This window comes from Notolabrus celidotus, chromosome 8 (assembly GCF_009762535.1).
Source record: "Notolabrus celidotus isolate fNotCel1 chromosome 8, fNotCel1.pri, whole genome shotgun sequence".
Lineage (NCBI taxonomy): Eukaryota > Metazoa > Chordata > Actinopteri > Labriformes > Labridae > Notolabrus > Notolabrus celidotus.
The window spans coordinates 2,789,447-2,806,853 of NC_048279.1; positions in this window are offsets into that span (position 1 = coordinate 2,789,447).

A 17,407-nucleotide genomic window follows, 5' to 3' on the forward strand; every position below is an offset into this window, starting at 1 on the left:
CCAGTTGTACTGGTGACACGATATCAGGAGAAAAGTTATAACACATATATAATACTGTAACAACTCTACTGTTTGTTAAACGTGTTCAGTGTAGATGCTCTTAATTCCTACAGTGTTGACGGTCAGTGGAGGCATCAGGAGAGGTGTAGAGAGTGTGAGCTGGACAAGAGGAGAAGTTCTTCATTCATTCAAACATTGATTGTTGGTTGGTGTGATCACGGCCGACAGTGACCGGTTATTAAAGATCAACATGTTCACGAATCGGCTCGTCATCCCTACAGAGTCCGGACGGACGCTACAGTACATCTACATTTTCTGTAGGACTTACTGAATGTTATTAATTCTTCTGCTTGTCAGAGCCCCCGTGGTGAGAGCTTTTAAGACTCTGATCCGGACTACAGTCCTGAGCAAAGCACCTCATCGGGTCAGAGGGGACAGGCCCGAGGTCGAGCAAGAGGGGCAGTCAGTAGAGTCAGGGGAAGCAGAGGCAGGAGACGGGGTCTCGGAGTGAACGCCGGGGAAATGTACGTGCAGGAGGCGGGCAGAAAGGCAGGATGGGATTTCATTGGTTTCACCATTTGGCTCCTGATGGCAGGGATTGGTTGGTGTTTTCCTACATTAACTCCGGCTGTAGATAGCAGTAGATAGTAGATTGCCATTGGGACAGAAAGATCATTTTAACCAGTATGATCTAAATCTGACTACCAACCCCAGCTTTAAAGAAAAATCCCATCCCATCCCACTCTCGTTGTTGGCAGAAATCATCTGGCAGCGATGAAGAGAGGAGTCAGGGTTTAAGAACTGCAGCAGGTGATTGATTGATGAGAACCAGGTGTTCCTGTACGGAGCTCCAGCCCCTGGAAGCCATGCCCATCCTCTGACAGAAACAACTCAGAGGAAAGAACAAAGAAATGAAAGAAAACAATACTCTGTGTTTCATTTAGAAGTCAAAGAACTGCAAAAATATAATGTTGTGATTAAAGTACACAGAGTAAATTAATGCTTTTCCTTCATGTGTGCAAACTTCTTCACGCCACCCGCCATGAGTCAGCGCTCCACCCGGGCCACCCCAGTCAGAACGTGACCCCAGCTGTGTCTGATACCTCATCCCCCTCCTCTCCTCCCTGCGCAGTGAGTTAGATGTAGTGGACTGTATAATGAGATCAATAGTGAGCATAATAACAACATCTCAGACACTACTTGGGGTCCAGCCAGACACTGACATCATTGATGTCACCCATTTAAACATGCAGCTCCACTCTGGTCGGGGATTAACAGCATGCATCCAGTGATCAGAGGTATACTGAGCTTGTTTTCACAGATACAATATAAAATGCAAAGGTTGGGATGCAGGATATTTCAATTCCATGACTATTTAGCTCAGCTTCTTTAGATGTGAGTGATTGCAGCTACAAGTACAGGTGATGCTTTTTGTTTTGTAGCTCGTTGTTGGTGCCCTAAATATCAACAGAAATGTTCTCGTCGGCAGGTATTGTTACCTTAACCACACATTTTGTATCACAGCTAGAAATCTCATACACACATACCAGTCCCCTGTCCCCTGTCATCATCATCATGAGGAAGAACTAACGTCCCATTACTCTTTATCTTAATCTAGACTAGAATTTAAAATCCTTCTTCTGACCTACAAAGCTCTTAATGATCAGACACCTTCATATCCTAAAGAGCTCATAGTGCCCTATTACCCCTCTAGAACACTACGCTCCAAACATGCAGGCCCGCTGGTCCTACCTAAAGTCTCTAAAAGTAGTATGGGAGGTAGAACCTTCAGTTGTCAGGCCCCTCTCCTTTGGAATCATCTACCAGTCAGGGTCCGGGAGGCAGACGCCCTCTCTACTTTTAAGAGTAGGCTTCAAACTTTCCTTTTTGATAAAGCTTATAGTTAGAGCTGGATCAGGCTTGGACCAGCTCTTAGTTATGCTGCTATAGGCTTAGATTGCCGAGGGAACTGGGGCACAGACACACTGGGATCCTATCTCACCCCTTTCCCCCAAACCCCCTCATCCCTTATTTTAACTCTGCCTGTCTCATTAAAGTTACTAACCATAGACCTTTCTGGAGTCCCTGAGCTCCCTTGTCTCGTAGGTTCCTCTGAGCTGCCGTAGACGTCCTCCTGCTGCGGACGATCTGGACTCCAGCTGATACGGACGTGCTGGACTCCAGCGGCAACAGCTACTACTACTCGTCTCATCACTATCACCGCTCCCTCTCTCTATTATTCTCCTCTATCCCTCTTTCCAGACCCAACTCGGTCGAGGCAGATGGCTGTCTAACATGAGTCTGGTTCTGCTCGAGGTTTCTGCCTGTTAAAGGAAGTTTGTCCTCTCTGCTGTAACTAGCTAAATACTGTGAGGTGTAATGCTCATGGTGGATTAAGGTGGGGTCAGACTGAGTCTTATCCTGTCTTGGTGTTGGGTCTCTGTTCATAATTTGACATAGAGTGGTCTAGACCTGCTCTGTTTGTAAAAGAGTCTTGAGATAACACTTGTTGTGATTTGACTCTATACAAATAAAGATTGATTGATTGATTTAAGGTTTTTATCTTTCTGTAAATGTTTCAAAACCCCTCCTGCATGTCTTCAAACTCTTCTTCAAATCACCTTGTTAATGAGAAGAATCAGACCTATCATCAGGCAGGGCTGATCACAGGCCTCTCGTGGATGTGGAAGTGTTCTGCACTGGTTCCTGGTCTCTGGAGGTTACTGTCAGGTGAAATCAGTAAGAAATGTTCCTGGAGGGAAATAAAAACGACACCTGCTTTTCAACAGGAAGACAAGCCGTACATTTCATGCCGCTTCACGTGTAAAAGTGGTCAGAGCCTTTCATTTAATCACTGTAATACATGTCACCGCTGCCGCTTAAGCTTCGGGGTTTCCATGGCAACCAGGAACCCTGGAGGCCGCTGGGAGCGTGGCAAGTATCGATCCGCTGATATTACATGTAAGACTCCGAGGCTCGTCCGTGATTCACAGGTCATTGTTTGAGTGACTGAAAGAATAAGAAAAATGATGTTGGATGGACCGGTGGAAAGTAAAAGAGATGTGTGTGTGTGTGCGACTGTGTGTGTCTGTGTGTTTGTGTGTGTGTGTGTGTGTGGGCGGGCTAGGGATTGGCGGTCATGAGGGAATCAGTGAAACAAGAAGAAGACAGAGAGGAAGAAAAGAGAGGGAGGAAAAAAGAGTGTTTTTATTCAGCTTTTCTGCCTTCATGTCTGGCTAAGCAATCTGCTGCTGCTGCCCTCCACATCCATCATGGTTACAGCCAGTGAGCAGAGTGTCCGACTCAGGGCTGCCACCAGTCTGTTTGTGTGTGAGTGTGTGTGTGAGTGGGCATACCTGAGTACTTTGTGCATCCATGTGTATGCGAGCGCACGCACACACACACACACACACACACACACACACACACACACACACACACATACACACACACACACACGCACACGGACACACATGGACACACAAAGAGCAGAGGCTGTACAGCTCCTGTGCCTACAGGTTTGGTGTTTCTCATCGCCCTGCCAGAGCCTGACTGACAGGAACAAGTCCAACCAACTCATCTTAAAGTAGTATGATAATAATAATACTAATACTACTACTACTACTACTACTACTACTACTAATAATAATAATAATAATAATAATAATAACAATAATAATAATAATTATAATAATAATAATAATCATAATAATAATAATCATAATAGTTACAATCATAATAATAATAATAATAATAATAATAATAATAATAATGATAACAATAATAATAATAATAATAATAATAATAATAATAATAATATAGTAACATGATGATGATAATAATAATAATAATAATAATAATAATAATAATAATAATAATAATAATAATAATAACCTTCAGAATATTTCCATACCGCCATAACAGTAATACATCCATTACCTTGTGCTTATCCCGCTTCTGAGTCACGGGGGGCTGGAGTCTATCCCAGCTGACTACGGGCAGAAGGCAGAGTGCACCCTGGACTGGTCACCAACCTATCACAGGGCAAACATGGAGAGACAGACAACCATTCACGCACACACTCACACCTAGGGCAATTTAGAGGGACCAATTAAGCTGGAGAGCATGTTTTTGGACTGTGGGAGGAAGCCAGAGCGAACCCATGCAAGCACAGAGAGAACATGCCCGACCATAACAGTTATAATTATTATTATCATCATTATTATGGGATTTATTTGTACAGTCATAATGCAGAATGGTGACATAAACTAACACCAAAGTGTACTAAAGTATTGTGAAACCAAAGAGCTGCGTCACAGGGGGTGCTGGGCACTTGACCCCCCACACCCTCTCTCTAGAGAGGCAGGTGGGGACTCAGGTCATGTCTTTAGGTACCTGGGCACTTAGACCGTCCCCTACACAACATGTAGACTGTATCTGTAAGAAGGGCGTGTTTCTACTGAGGAGGCTGAAAAGTTGGACTAACGGGTTTGAGTGATTTTATTGTGGTTTGTTGTTTTTCTGTCATTACGTTTTCGACAGACTTTATTTAAATCTTGAACACAGATTCCATTGCTTAGCGCCGCTCCAGTGGCTGTTTGTTGCAGCAGCTCTCTCTTCGTTGTTCTTTTTTCAACTCTTTTTCATATCAGTTTAGTTCTCTTTGTATTTGGAGCCTGTCATGACTTTTAATGACTCATTGGTTGGCCATAGACACCAAACTGGCTACGTTTGCAGTGGTGTTTTTACTATTTTTGTTCCTGTGTGTGTCCAGAAACCCTGCGTGTAACCTTGGTGACATTGTTTACACACGAGATCAGCTGTTAGCAGCCCGTAGCATGTCGATGCTAAACGATGCTAGGCCCGATTTTCCCTGCAAGTTGAGAATGAGGCAAGGACGACGTGCTGGTACTGAGGTGCTAGCTAAGAAAGACGACATGGACCTGTCCTTCCACCCACCATTATGGGGAATGTAAGATCTATCTACGATAAGGTGGAAGAGCTAACCCAGCACCAGAGGGAATACTGGCAGAGTAGCATCACGCTAACAGAGCTAACACCGGACATGAACGCCACATTGGAAGGATTTCACCTGCTGTGGGCGGACAGGATACAGGAGAGCAAGACTGAACTAACTGGTGAAGAAGGCCAGCTCAGTCCTGGACCCTGTGGAGGTGGTGGCTGACAGGAGGATTATGGCCAAGCTGTCGTCTCTGATGGACATTTCTTTTCTATATATATTCTTGTTGAAATTCTTGAACAGTACACCTTCTTGTTTGCTGCTGTAACTCCATGAATTTCCTCATTGTGGGATGAATAAAGGAGTATCTTACCTTACCTTATCTTATAACTTCTGCTATAGTTTGTAGCTGTTCCATGTTTGGTCCACATGTCCCTCCGTCTGTGTGACAGTGTCCCTCCCTCTTTGTTTCACCTGTCTGTTTAGTATCACCTGTAGGATTACCTCATGTGTATTCAGTGTCTGTGTTTCTTCTCTTCTGAGCCACTTTCTCATCAAACTTTTCCACCTCTGATCCTTGTGTTGACATTTTCCTGAGGCTCAGCGTGGTTTCTGATCCTCGTTGTTTTTTCATTAGGACATTTGATTTCCCTGGACTCATAACTAAAGCTCTTTGTTCCAATTCAACCATCTTAACGTTTGCATTTGTGTCTTCTATAAGACTGCTCTACTCCCAAAGACGGGTCAAAACAGGTAACACGAGTTGGTTCCCCTGAAGTTTCAAAGTTAGACTCTGATTATATATGACTATGAGTACACCATAAGCAAAGTATGAGAGAAGCTAGACCATGTACTGGGCTTGGATCTCACATGAGAGAAAAACAGCCTCAGGGTTTGTGTCAGATGTTTCCTCAGATCAGTCCAAACTGAATCACAACACCGTCAGACGAACGTCAGGACTCATGTCTCATAGATTCACAGAATATGTGAATGTGCATCTCCCTGGAGTTTGGTGTCAGGAGTTTAAGCTGAACCCAGATCCAGACAACCAAACAAACATGTTGGTGTAAATGCAAGTGCTTCATTGAGAAGAGTCGTGAAGGGGGCTGAAGCTGGTGTTTGGGTAGGGAAGGAAGAAGTTACCTGGGAGGAAGGTGGCTGGCAAATTGGAGATCAATACATGGCAAAATAATGGAGCAGGAACTGTATCAGAGCAGGGCTCCTGTAGGGTGAAGTGATTACTTGATGGCACAAAGGTGTGTTATTCAAGATCAAGGGCAGGTTTGCAAAACACAAAATCATTTTTCTTTTACATAGATAATTTATATATATAATAATAATAATAATACCTAAGTTTTATATAGCGCTTTTAAACAACTCAAAGACGCTTTACAAATAAATAAATAAATACAAATAAAGACATACAAGACAAGCAGACGACAAGGGAAGAGGTGGAAAAATGAATGTGTGGGGAATGCCTGTTTGAAAAGGTAAGTTTTTAACTGTTTCTTAAATGAATGAAGTGAGTCAGAAGCACGGATGTGTGGGGGGAGAGAGTTCCAGAGGGTGGGGGCGGCTATGGCAAAGGCCCGGTCCCCCAAGGTACGGTGCTTGGATTTAGTGATGGGAGTGAGGAGGTTGGAGTCAGAGGATCGGAGACGGCGGGAGGGGTGGTAGTACCGGAGAAGGTCAGTGAAGTATGGGGGGGCCAGGTTATTGAGGGATTTGTACGTGGTGAGCAGGATCTTGAAATGGATGCGCTGTTTTACGGGGAGCCAGTGGAGCTGTTGAAGGACAGGGGTGATGTGGTCTCTGGAGCGGGAGTAGGTGAGTAGCCGGGCAGCAGAGTTTTGTACGTATTGTAGTTTTTGTAGATGGGAGGAGGGAAGACCATACAGGAGGCTATTGCAGTAGTCGAGTCGTGAGGATATAAAAGCATGAGTTAGGGTTTCAGCAGCGGATTTGGAGAGAGTGGGACGGAGGCGGGTGATGTTGCGGATGTGAAAGAAGGCAGTTTTGGTGATGTGATGGATGTGGGGTTGGAAGGAGAGAGTCTGATCGAAGATGACGCCAAGGTTCTTGATCTGAGGGGAGGGGGTGACTGAGTGACCGTCTATGGAGAGCTTGAAGTCCTGGGCGGAGGGGAGGAGGGATTTGGGGCCGATGATGATGATTTCAGATTTGTTACTATTGAGTTTTAGAAAATTGGTGGTCATCCATGATTTTGTTGCAGATAGGCAGGTGGTGAGGGTGGAAACAGTGGCAGCGCTGATTGTTTTGGTGGAAAGGTAGAGTTGGGTGTCGTCGGCGTAACAGTGAAATTGGAGTCCATGATGGCGAATGATGTGACCAAGGGGTAGGATGTACAGAATGAAAAGGAGGGGACCAAGCACCGAGCCTTGAGGGACACCATGGGTTACTGAAATGGAGTGGGATGAGCAGTTGTTAATGGAGATGAATTGCTGTCTGTCTGTGAGGTAGGATGAGAGCCAGGAGAGGGCTGAACCAGTTATGCCAGTGTAATGCTGTAAGCGGTGGAGCAGGATGGAGTGGTCGATGGTGTCAAAGGCTGAGCTGAGGTCGAGGAGTAGGAGAATTGAGAGGGAGCCAGAGTCTGAGGCGAGCAGGAGGTCGTTGGTGACTTTGATGAGGGCTGTTTCGGTGCTGTGGTGGCTCCGGAATCCTGATTGAAATGTCTCAAGTAAGTCAGAGGGGAGGAGATGGTGTTTCAATTGACCGGCAACAGTTCGTTCCAGAATTTTAGAAATGAATGGGAGATTGGAGATGGGGCGGAAATTATCAGATAATTTGATCTTTGAATCAATGTTTTGCGTCAGTTCATTTATAGCATTAGTTGGTGGTTAGGTACATTATAATCTCTACAAGGTGAGACAGGTCACATCCACTTAACATCAGATCACTCAACTCAACTTTATTTATATTGCACCTTTCATACAGACAAGCATGCAGCCCAAAGTACTTCACAACATAACAGAAAGACAGAAAACACCAGTAATGGTAAAATTATAAAAGGCATGTGTCACAGTTATCACCTGCCACACCTGCTCAGCCTCTCAGCCCAGTACTTTTCCACTCCCCTTCAGTTTCCTTTCTTTTATCTGAACCACACTCTCCTCATTAAGCCAACACAAATCACCTGTTCCTCATTACCTGCTGCCAGTATTTAAGTCCCGGTCTCAGCTCACTCAGTGCCAGATTGTTCTCTGCTATGCAAGACTCTCCCGCACTTTTCCTTGGACTGATCTCCCGTTTTCGACCCTACCTGTCCCCGACCTTCCTTCCTCGTTTCTGCCCTGGTTACTACCTCAGTCCCCGACCAAGAGATTTGCCCGCTCCTCGTCTGTTTCCAGCCTGATCCTCCACACAGCGGCTCGGCGCGCCTTCGCCACCTCGCCGCCTGAGAAGCTGAACAGCATTCCTGCTGAGGAGATCCAGCATCTCAACAGACTTTGTGTTTCCTGCTGTTTCCTCCGGGCTCCAGTGTGCTGCTTTTGGTTCACCCTCACACCCGTAACAGCATGATTATAAATAAAATATTTAAAAATAAAATCAATACAGTAAAATTATAAAAGGCATAATCGGACAGAAAATACAAAAAGATGAAATAAAATCAGTAAAGTAAAATTAATAAAACCAGTAAGAGTAGAGAGCAACATTAAAATCAGTTTAAGTTAAACATTTCAGATAAATACAAGAAATAAATAGATGAATAAATAAATAAGATAGATAGATTTTGTTAAAACAATGATTGTATAGTCATGGCCAAAAGTTTTGAGAATGACACAACTATTAATTTTCACAAAGTCTGCTGTTTCAGTTTTTATAATGGCAATTTGCATATACTCCAGAATGTTATGAGGAGTGATCAGCTCAACTGCAATTAATTGCAAAGTCCCTCTTTGCCTTGAAAATGAACTTTATCACCAAAAACACATTTCCACTGCATTTCAGCCCTGCCACAAAAGAATCAGTAACATCATTTCAATGACACACAGGTGTCACACACATTAACACAGGTGTGGGTGTTGATGAGGACAAGACTGGCGATCAATCTGTCATGATTGAGTGACTGGACACTTTAAAAGGAAGATGGTGCATGACACCATTGTTCCTCATCTGTTAGCCATGGTTACCTGCAAGGAAACACGTGCAGCCATCATTGCATTGCACAAAAAGGGCCTAACAGGGAAGTTTATAGCAGCGAGTAAGATTGCACCTCAGTCAACCGTCTATCGAATTACCAAGAACTTCAAGGAGAGAGGTTCAATTGTTGCCAAACAGGCTCCAGGGCGCCCAAGAAAGTCCAGCAAGCGCCAGGACCGTCTCCTGAAGGTGTTACAGCTGCGGGATCGGGCCACCACCAGTGCAGAGCTTGCTCAGGAATTTCAGCAGGCAGGTGTGAGTGCATCTGCACGCACAGTGAGGCGAAGACTTTTGGAGGAAGGCCTGGTGTCAAGGAGGGCAGCAAAGAAGCCACTTCTCTCCAGTAAAAACATCAGGGACAGACTGATATTCTGCAGAAGGTACAGGGACTGGACTGCTGAGGACTGGGGTAAAGTCAATTTCTCTGATGAATCCCCTTTCCGATTGTTTGGGGCATCTGGAGGAAGGCTTGTTCGGAGAAGACGAGGTGAGCGCTACCATCAGTCCTGTCTCTTGCCAACAGTGAAGCATCCTGAGACCATTCATGTGTGGGGTTGCCCAACCATCCAAGGGCAGTTTGGTGATGAAGAATGCCTTTTGCAGCATGATGGAGCACCTTGCCATAAAGCAAAAGTCATAACAAAATGGCTCGGGGAACAAAACATTAAGATTTTGGGCCCTTGGCCAGGAAACTCCCCAGATCTTAATCCCATTGAGAACTTGTGGTCAATCCTCAAGAGGTGGGTGGACAATCAAAAACCCACAAATTCTGACAAACTCCAAGCATTGATTATGCAAGAATGGACTGCCATCAGTCAGGATTTGGTCCAGAAGTTGATTGACAGCATGCCAGGGAGAATTGCAGAGGTCTTGAAAAAGAAGGGTCAACACTGCAAATATTGACTTATTGCATGAATTCTGTGTAATTCTCAATAAAAGCTTTTGATACTTATGAAATGCTTCTAATTGTATTTCATTATACCATAGAAACATCTGACAAAAACACCTAAAAACCCTGAAGCAGCAGACTTTGTGAAAATGTAATAATTGTGTCATTCTCAAAACTTTTGGCCATGATTGTAATATTGAAGTCCAGGGCTACAAGAAAATTAATCCAAATTAAAAGCCAGATGAAAAATGTAAGTCTTTAATTTACTTTTAAAAACACACAGAGAGCTCGCCGTTCTGATGTCCAGAGGCAGAGAGTTCAGAGTTTAGGGGCATAGAAACAGAAAGCTCTCTCTCTTTGTGAGGGACACATTGGGGACATTTAAAAGGGAAGCTTTCGAGGACCTCAGTGATCGAGCTGGAACATACAGTATAAAGACAGGATATCAGTGATGTATGGAAGAGCTCGAAAAACAAGTCAAGGTGTTTTTTCAGCAACAGACCACAAGCAGTCAGAGTAGGCACAATAACATCTTCAACCACCATCACCAACACCGGTGCCCCTCAAGGCTGTGTCCTGAGTCCCTTCCTGTACACCCTCTACACCAATGACTGCATCAGCCCCTCAACAACCACAACATATTTCAAATACTCTGATGACACTGCCATACTTGCCCTCCTTAATGACAATAACTCTGTTCTAAATTACCAGGATTCCATCTCCCACTTCACATCATGGTGCACGGACAATCACCTCCAGCTGAACATTTCAAAAACAGAAGAACTGGTCATTCACTCCTCCAGCACTCACAGCCCGGCTCACAACCCCATCCACATCAACAATCAAGCAGTCGAAATAGTGGATCACTTCAAATATCTCGGACTCACCCTGGACAATAAACTCAACTTTGATCAACACACCACTGACATTCACAAACGCTGCCAACAAAGACTCTCTGCCATCCGCAAACTCAAAGCACTTTCTGTCGCCCCCCACCTTCTACTGTTACTGTACCAAAGCATCATCCAACCCATTCTCCTCTACTGTTCCCCCTGCTACTACAACATGCTAACTGTCTCCAACAATAACAAACTCATACGCACCACAAACACTGCCACCAAAATCATCCGCCTCCCCACACCCAACCTGTCTGACCTCAACAACAGAGCCATCACACGCAGAGCACGCACTATAACACTGAACCCCCAACACCCCCTCTACTCGGTCTTCACACTACTCCCCTCCGGTCGCAGATACAGATCCCCTTACTGTAGGCGAGCCCGGTTTGGCAGAAGCTTCGTCCCATCAGCCATAGCACTGCTAAACAGAATGCCACTGTAATGTGTTCGGTGTGTTTATATGTGTCCGGTGTGCATATTTGTGTCCAGTGTGTTCATATGTGTTCGGTGTGTTTTATATGTGCCCAGTGTGTGCATATGTGTCTGGTGTGTATATTTAGTGGGATGCGGGGCACCATTGTTGTGAGGCTGGGTGGATGTTTATGGTTATTGTGTTCATACATGTATTCCTGTACAGACGGTGGCAACAAATCTCCTTATTAAGGACAAATAAAGATCTATCTATCTATCTAAAATCAATTCTGAAATCACCTGCTCAATGTACATGAACCCATACAAAGACAACGCTTCAGGGTCAGCTGATGGGTTCAAGGACTGCATGATGGGGGATTGTGTCCCTAACCTTTGGCCATTGGCTAACCATGAAACTTTGGTAGACAAGGCATCTTAGACTGCAAATGGAAACCATAACCTGGTCCAAGACCAAAAGATACTTCATTTTTATGCAGAATCTGCAGATAGAGATCAATGAGAGCTTCTGTTAGTTATATATTGCCAATCTTTGCCTTCTGTTTTGGCCAGGTCTGATTTTAGACCGACTACTGTACATTAAACCTGTTATCTTGGTGTGATACTCTAAGTGTCCTCAGTAGTAAACCACAAAGAGCTGCGGATCTGCAGGGTTTTTAAATCATCAAATGAAGAAGGACCAGGTGGAGCTGAGCGTGCTCTGTAGTGATGAGCATCACCTCCCCTCCCCCCTCACCCCTCATCATAAAAGCTGGAGATATTGACTGACTCAGCAGTCAGATGTCACAGCCTTCAGCTTTATCATCTCACCTCCACCTTCACTCAATTATTCAGCTGCTCCATCAATCAATTGTTCAATATATTTTACAGATGGCTGACCAATGAATAAAAACCCTCCCTGGTGTCCTGGTCGGTTCTTACACCGCTGTGAGCCTCCAGAAAAGCTCCTGTGCTCTTTAGATCACCTTCTCTAAATAAGAAGTGTTTCTAAAACCAGATCCTCCACACGGACTGTCCACACTGCTATAAGTGATCACATCAAATCTGTTTATCCAGACTGACTCAAGGATCAACCTCAATCTGGATTCAGAGAGGTCAAATCTTTAAACTGATTCTGCATTTCAATCCAGATTCTATTATGACATGATTTTAATCTCATCCTGGTTCTGTACTGTAGGATTTAGGTTGTATTTCCCTGCTGGCTGACTTCAGTATAGCTCATAAGCCCCGCCTCCTCCATGTTAACAGATGGGACATGGGTCAAACTGTAAAATCAAACACCGGTCAAATAAATGTTCCTCAAACATGGTTTCTCTCATTAGAATTAGTTCTTATCATCCTGATTTGTGTCTGTGTTCATGTTCATGACTAGTTTACTTTGAATTAGTTATTGATGATATAAGAAGAGGGGGTGTGACATCATGATTGACAGCTGTGTTGACCAATGAGGCTCCTGCAGCACTGTGTGCACTAGATTATCAGAGTAGAAGAGGAACGGTGAGAGGAGACGAAACAAACACTAACACAAGAGTCATTGAACGCACCATAATCGAGAGGGTCTGCTTCAAACCCACACAAGAACCTGTGATGCTTTGGACTGGACCCACCTGAGGCCTGGATAACCTAAACTTAGTTTTTAAGGTTAGCAGCAGTAGGGGAGGGTCACCAATACCATTGCTCAACCAACTGATCCATATCGCTCATACTCTTGGAAAACTCTACCAATGCAGTAAGTCAAGGAGGACAGATTGTCTTTAAAGGTAAGTTTGAGTTTTTTAAGCATGAATGCCTCAAAATCAGTTACCTGCACTGTAAAAATGCAGAATTAAAATTGCTGTCCTGAAAATGTTTTTTTGGTTATGTAAACAAAAAATGTTCCATTTTGTTTCAAACTCCATCAAAGTAGTTATCTGAACTCCCTGTATGAAGTTTGTTGTGTAAAGTTGGTCTCATTTCATAAATTAGGTTGGTAAAACTGTAAATTATGGGTTTGAGGCTCGGCTAAATTATGTCAGTCTGCTTCAGGCAAAGAACGGGGTCTCCAACTCAAATCTACAGGGGTCTTCCACACTTTCAGTTCCCCACGTGTGGCTCCATCTCTCCTGTCCTGAGTGGATTTGATCGCCCTAAAGGTGAGTGTGTGGTTTGAGTATTGTATTGAAACTCTAGTTTTACAGTTGGTCAGTTGATGATGAGTTGATTACTGGTTACTGTCACTTTAATTTGTTTAGTTAGTTTAATAAGACATGGTCATTACCAATAGTTAGCCTCCTTGAACATTAGCTAGCTACCTTGCAGGTGTGAAAATGGTGCAGTAACATGCAGTAACATTTAGGGACATTTTCTGAACAAACAACAATAAGTTGGCACAACTTTCACTTCTTAGTATGAAGAACTGAAAACTTTAAGTTGCACTACATATGAATGATAAGTTATCTCATTAAAAACTCATCAGTTGGCTCAAATGTAATATTTCTAGTTAGCCTCAAAACTCAAAAATATAGTTCAGACAGTTGCCTTGACATTTTGAGTTTTCACAGCTTTTTCATTTTAACAGTGTTTCCTGAAGTTCAGTTGCCTTCAGGTTGAGAAACTGGAGTTTTCTTCTTCGATGGTAGATTACACATTTTAAGATTTGTGCAGACATAATCTAGAAAACTTCCATCACCATTGTCAGGGCACAGATCCATAAAGAAAAGTCCCTGCTGAAGTTGAGATGATGACATTTCTAAATTCTGGTCCTGGCGGGTTTGGGCCCTTAAGCTCAGCCTGACCTCTCTTTTTAAGATTGTATTTATTTACTCTGCGTGTATTACTGATTTAAGAGAGTGGTGAATTGTCGATCATCAGGTCTGTTTTGGAGTGTACCCATGGATTATACAGGCACCTCTCATTGCATACAGAAACACTGTTCACACATTCTGCAGTAATAAAAAAAACATTTGTCTGTTTTCTTTGAATTGACTCTGATTTTAAACCTTTAGTCAGGATGGAAGACAATCCTTGGAAAGTCTCACTGATGTATAACTGTGTGCACAACGACACACAAATCTCACACATCCTCACATCCTCCTGCTCCGCCTCTGAGCAACAACCCTGCTGTGATTTGTTAACATGAAGAAATAAAGGGGCTGAATAAGGTCGAGAGAGAGAGCAACGAAAGCTTTATCTGTGGGTGACCGCTAATAAATACCCACATCGATCTCTCCCTGACATTTGTGGAGCCAGGTGCCGCTGCCCTCTTTTCTTCCTCCTCGGAGTGAGGAGCGGAGAGAAGTGCTTGACTTTTCTTCCTGCTGAAGTGAAACAGGGAGTGCAGACATTTGTTCAGCTCTGCTGCTCTTCAGATGGGTGCAGTGAGCATGTTCAGCCATGGAAAGCTGAAAGCATAAAGCTTTCAGAGGGCGCAGGTTTGGAGCAGGGGGGATTTGAACTGATAAAGCACTAACTGGTTTACAGTTTCAACCTCCTCAGCATGCTCTGATTTATTAGAGCGCTGTGATGATGCATTTAAGGAAGGACTGAAAACATCCAAACCTGAGACTGTACCTGTGTTTGGAGGTTCATCCTTATAAAAATGAACATCCCTCTGGGCTTTTATGTGCTTTTAATATGTACATCATACATGGAGCCTGAAACCGACTCCTGAGAGCGTGACGTGCAGAATCCGTAGACAGTACTCTGTAAACCCGAACAGTCCTTCTATCTCATAGCCATTAAGGGTACAGCACTCTAAACCAGCTATTTAGTTCAACCAACAGTTAATTATTGAGTTATCCCAACGATTGTTGTTGTTTTAATTATGTGTGGTCAATTTCATTGAGTTAATATCCATGTCCAAATAACAACTTTTGAGTGTACAGAGGGACGATGTGTATGACGTCATCAACGTCATCACGTAAGTCTTCACACACTTGAAAAACCACAATGGCTGTGGTTCAAGAAGCGGCAAAACTATACTGGATACACAAGGACTCAGAACTACAAAATAAAACAGGAAAAACAAGGATTCAGAACTACAAAATAAAACAGGAAAAACAAGGATTCAGAACTACAAAATAAAACAGGAAAAACAAGGATTCAGAACTACAAAATAAAACAGGAAAAACAAGGATTCAGAACTACAAAATAAAACAGGAAAAACAAGGATTCAGAACTACAAAATAAAACAGGAAAAACAAGGATTCAGAACTACAAGATAAAACAGGAAACACAAGAATTCAGAACTACAAGATAAAACAGGAAACACAAGGATTCAGAACTGCAAAATAAAACAGGAAACACAAGGATTCAGAACTACAAGATAAAACAGGAAACACAAGGATTCAGAACTACAAAATAAAACTGGAAACACAAGGATTCGGAAATACAAAATAAAACAGGAAACACAAGGATTCAGAACTACAAAATAAAACAGGAAAAACAAGGATTCAGAACTACAAAATAAAACAGGAAAAACAAGGATTCAGAACTACAAGATAAAACAGGAAACACAAGGATTCAGAACTACAAGATAAAACTGGAAACACAAGGATTCAGAACTACAAAATAAAACTGGAAACACAAGGATTCAGAAATACAAAATAAAACAGGAGGCACAATGATTCAGAACTACAAAATAAAACAGGAAACACAAGAATTCAGAACTACAAGATAAAACAGGAAACACAAGGATTCAGAACTGCAAAATAAAACAGGAAACACAAGGATTCAGAACTACAAAATAAAACTGGAAACACAAGGATTCAGAAATACAAAATAAAACAGGAAACACAAGGATTCAGAACTACAAAATAAAACAGGAAACACAAGAATTCAGAACTACAAGATAAAACAGGAAACACAAGGATTCAGAACCACAAAATAAAACAGGAAATACAAGGATTCAGAACTACAAAATAAAACAGGAAAAACAAGGATTCAGAACTACAAAATAAAACAGGAAACACAAGGATTCAGAACTACAAAATAAAACAGGAGACACAAGGATTCAGAACTACAAAATAAAACAGGAAACACAAGGACTCAGAACTACAAATTAAAACAGGAAACACAAGGATTCAGAACTACAAGATAAAACAGGAAACACAAGGACTCAGAACTACAAGATAAAACAGGAAACACAAGGATTCAGAACTACAAAATAAAACAGGAAACACAAGGATTAAGAACTACAAAATAAAACAGGAAACACAAGACTAGACTAAGAAACACAACAAGAGACATGGATCACTAAACACTGAAGAGAGACAAATGATAACTAATACAGAATAAACACAGGGAGGAACCAAGGCAGGTGGTTCTGTGGGTAGAGCTGTTGCCTCACAGTGAGAAGGTTCCTGGTTTGAGACCCCGGTCAGGCAGGCGCCTTTCTGTGTGGAGATTACATGTTCTCTCTGTGCAAGCATTGGTTCTGTACGGCTTCCTCCCACAGTCCAAAATCATCACTCTAAATTGCACACAGGTGTAAGTGTTGTCTGTCTCTCCATGTTTGCCCTGTTATAGGTTGGCGACATGTCCGCCTGATCTCAGCTGGGATTGGCTCCAGCCCCCCGTGACCTCGAAATGGGATAAGCGGCCATGATAATGGATAGATGGAACCAAGGCATGAAACACAAGGACAAACTAAACTAACCAAACCATGACATGGACTCAGTTTCATCTAGTATATATATATATATATATTGTTTTCTTTCTTTTTTTATTTTCCAGTTTTTTTATTCATATATGAATAAAAAAACTGGAAAATAAAAAAAGAAAGAAAACAATTGAGTAAACTGAAATAGATTTTATAATTTCAGTTAAACATTTGGAGTCATTTATACTTGTTCAGGTTTACAGTGTTGAGTAACTTGAGATACTCCCTCAGCTGCTGTTATAGTCACACCTGTTCATGCTAACATAATCCCAGCTGGTCCTACTGTCAGACTCCCCAACAAGTTATGACCCTGAAAAGAAATGACAAGAGAAACACACATTTGTAGCTAAAATTTAACATCAGCTCCAAGATACTTTCAGAGGAACACAGACATGATTCATAAATCAGAAAAATTGGCAAACATGGAC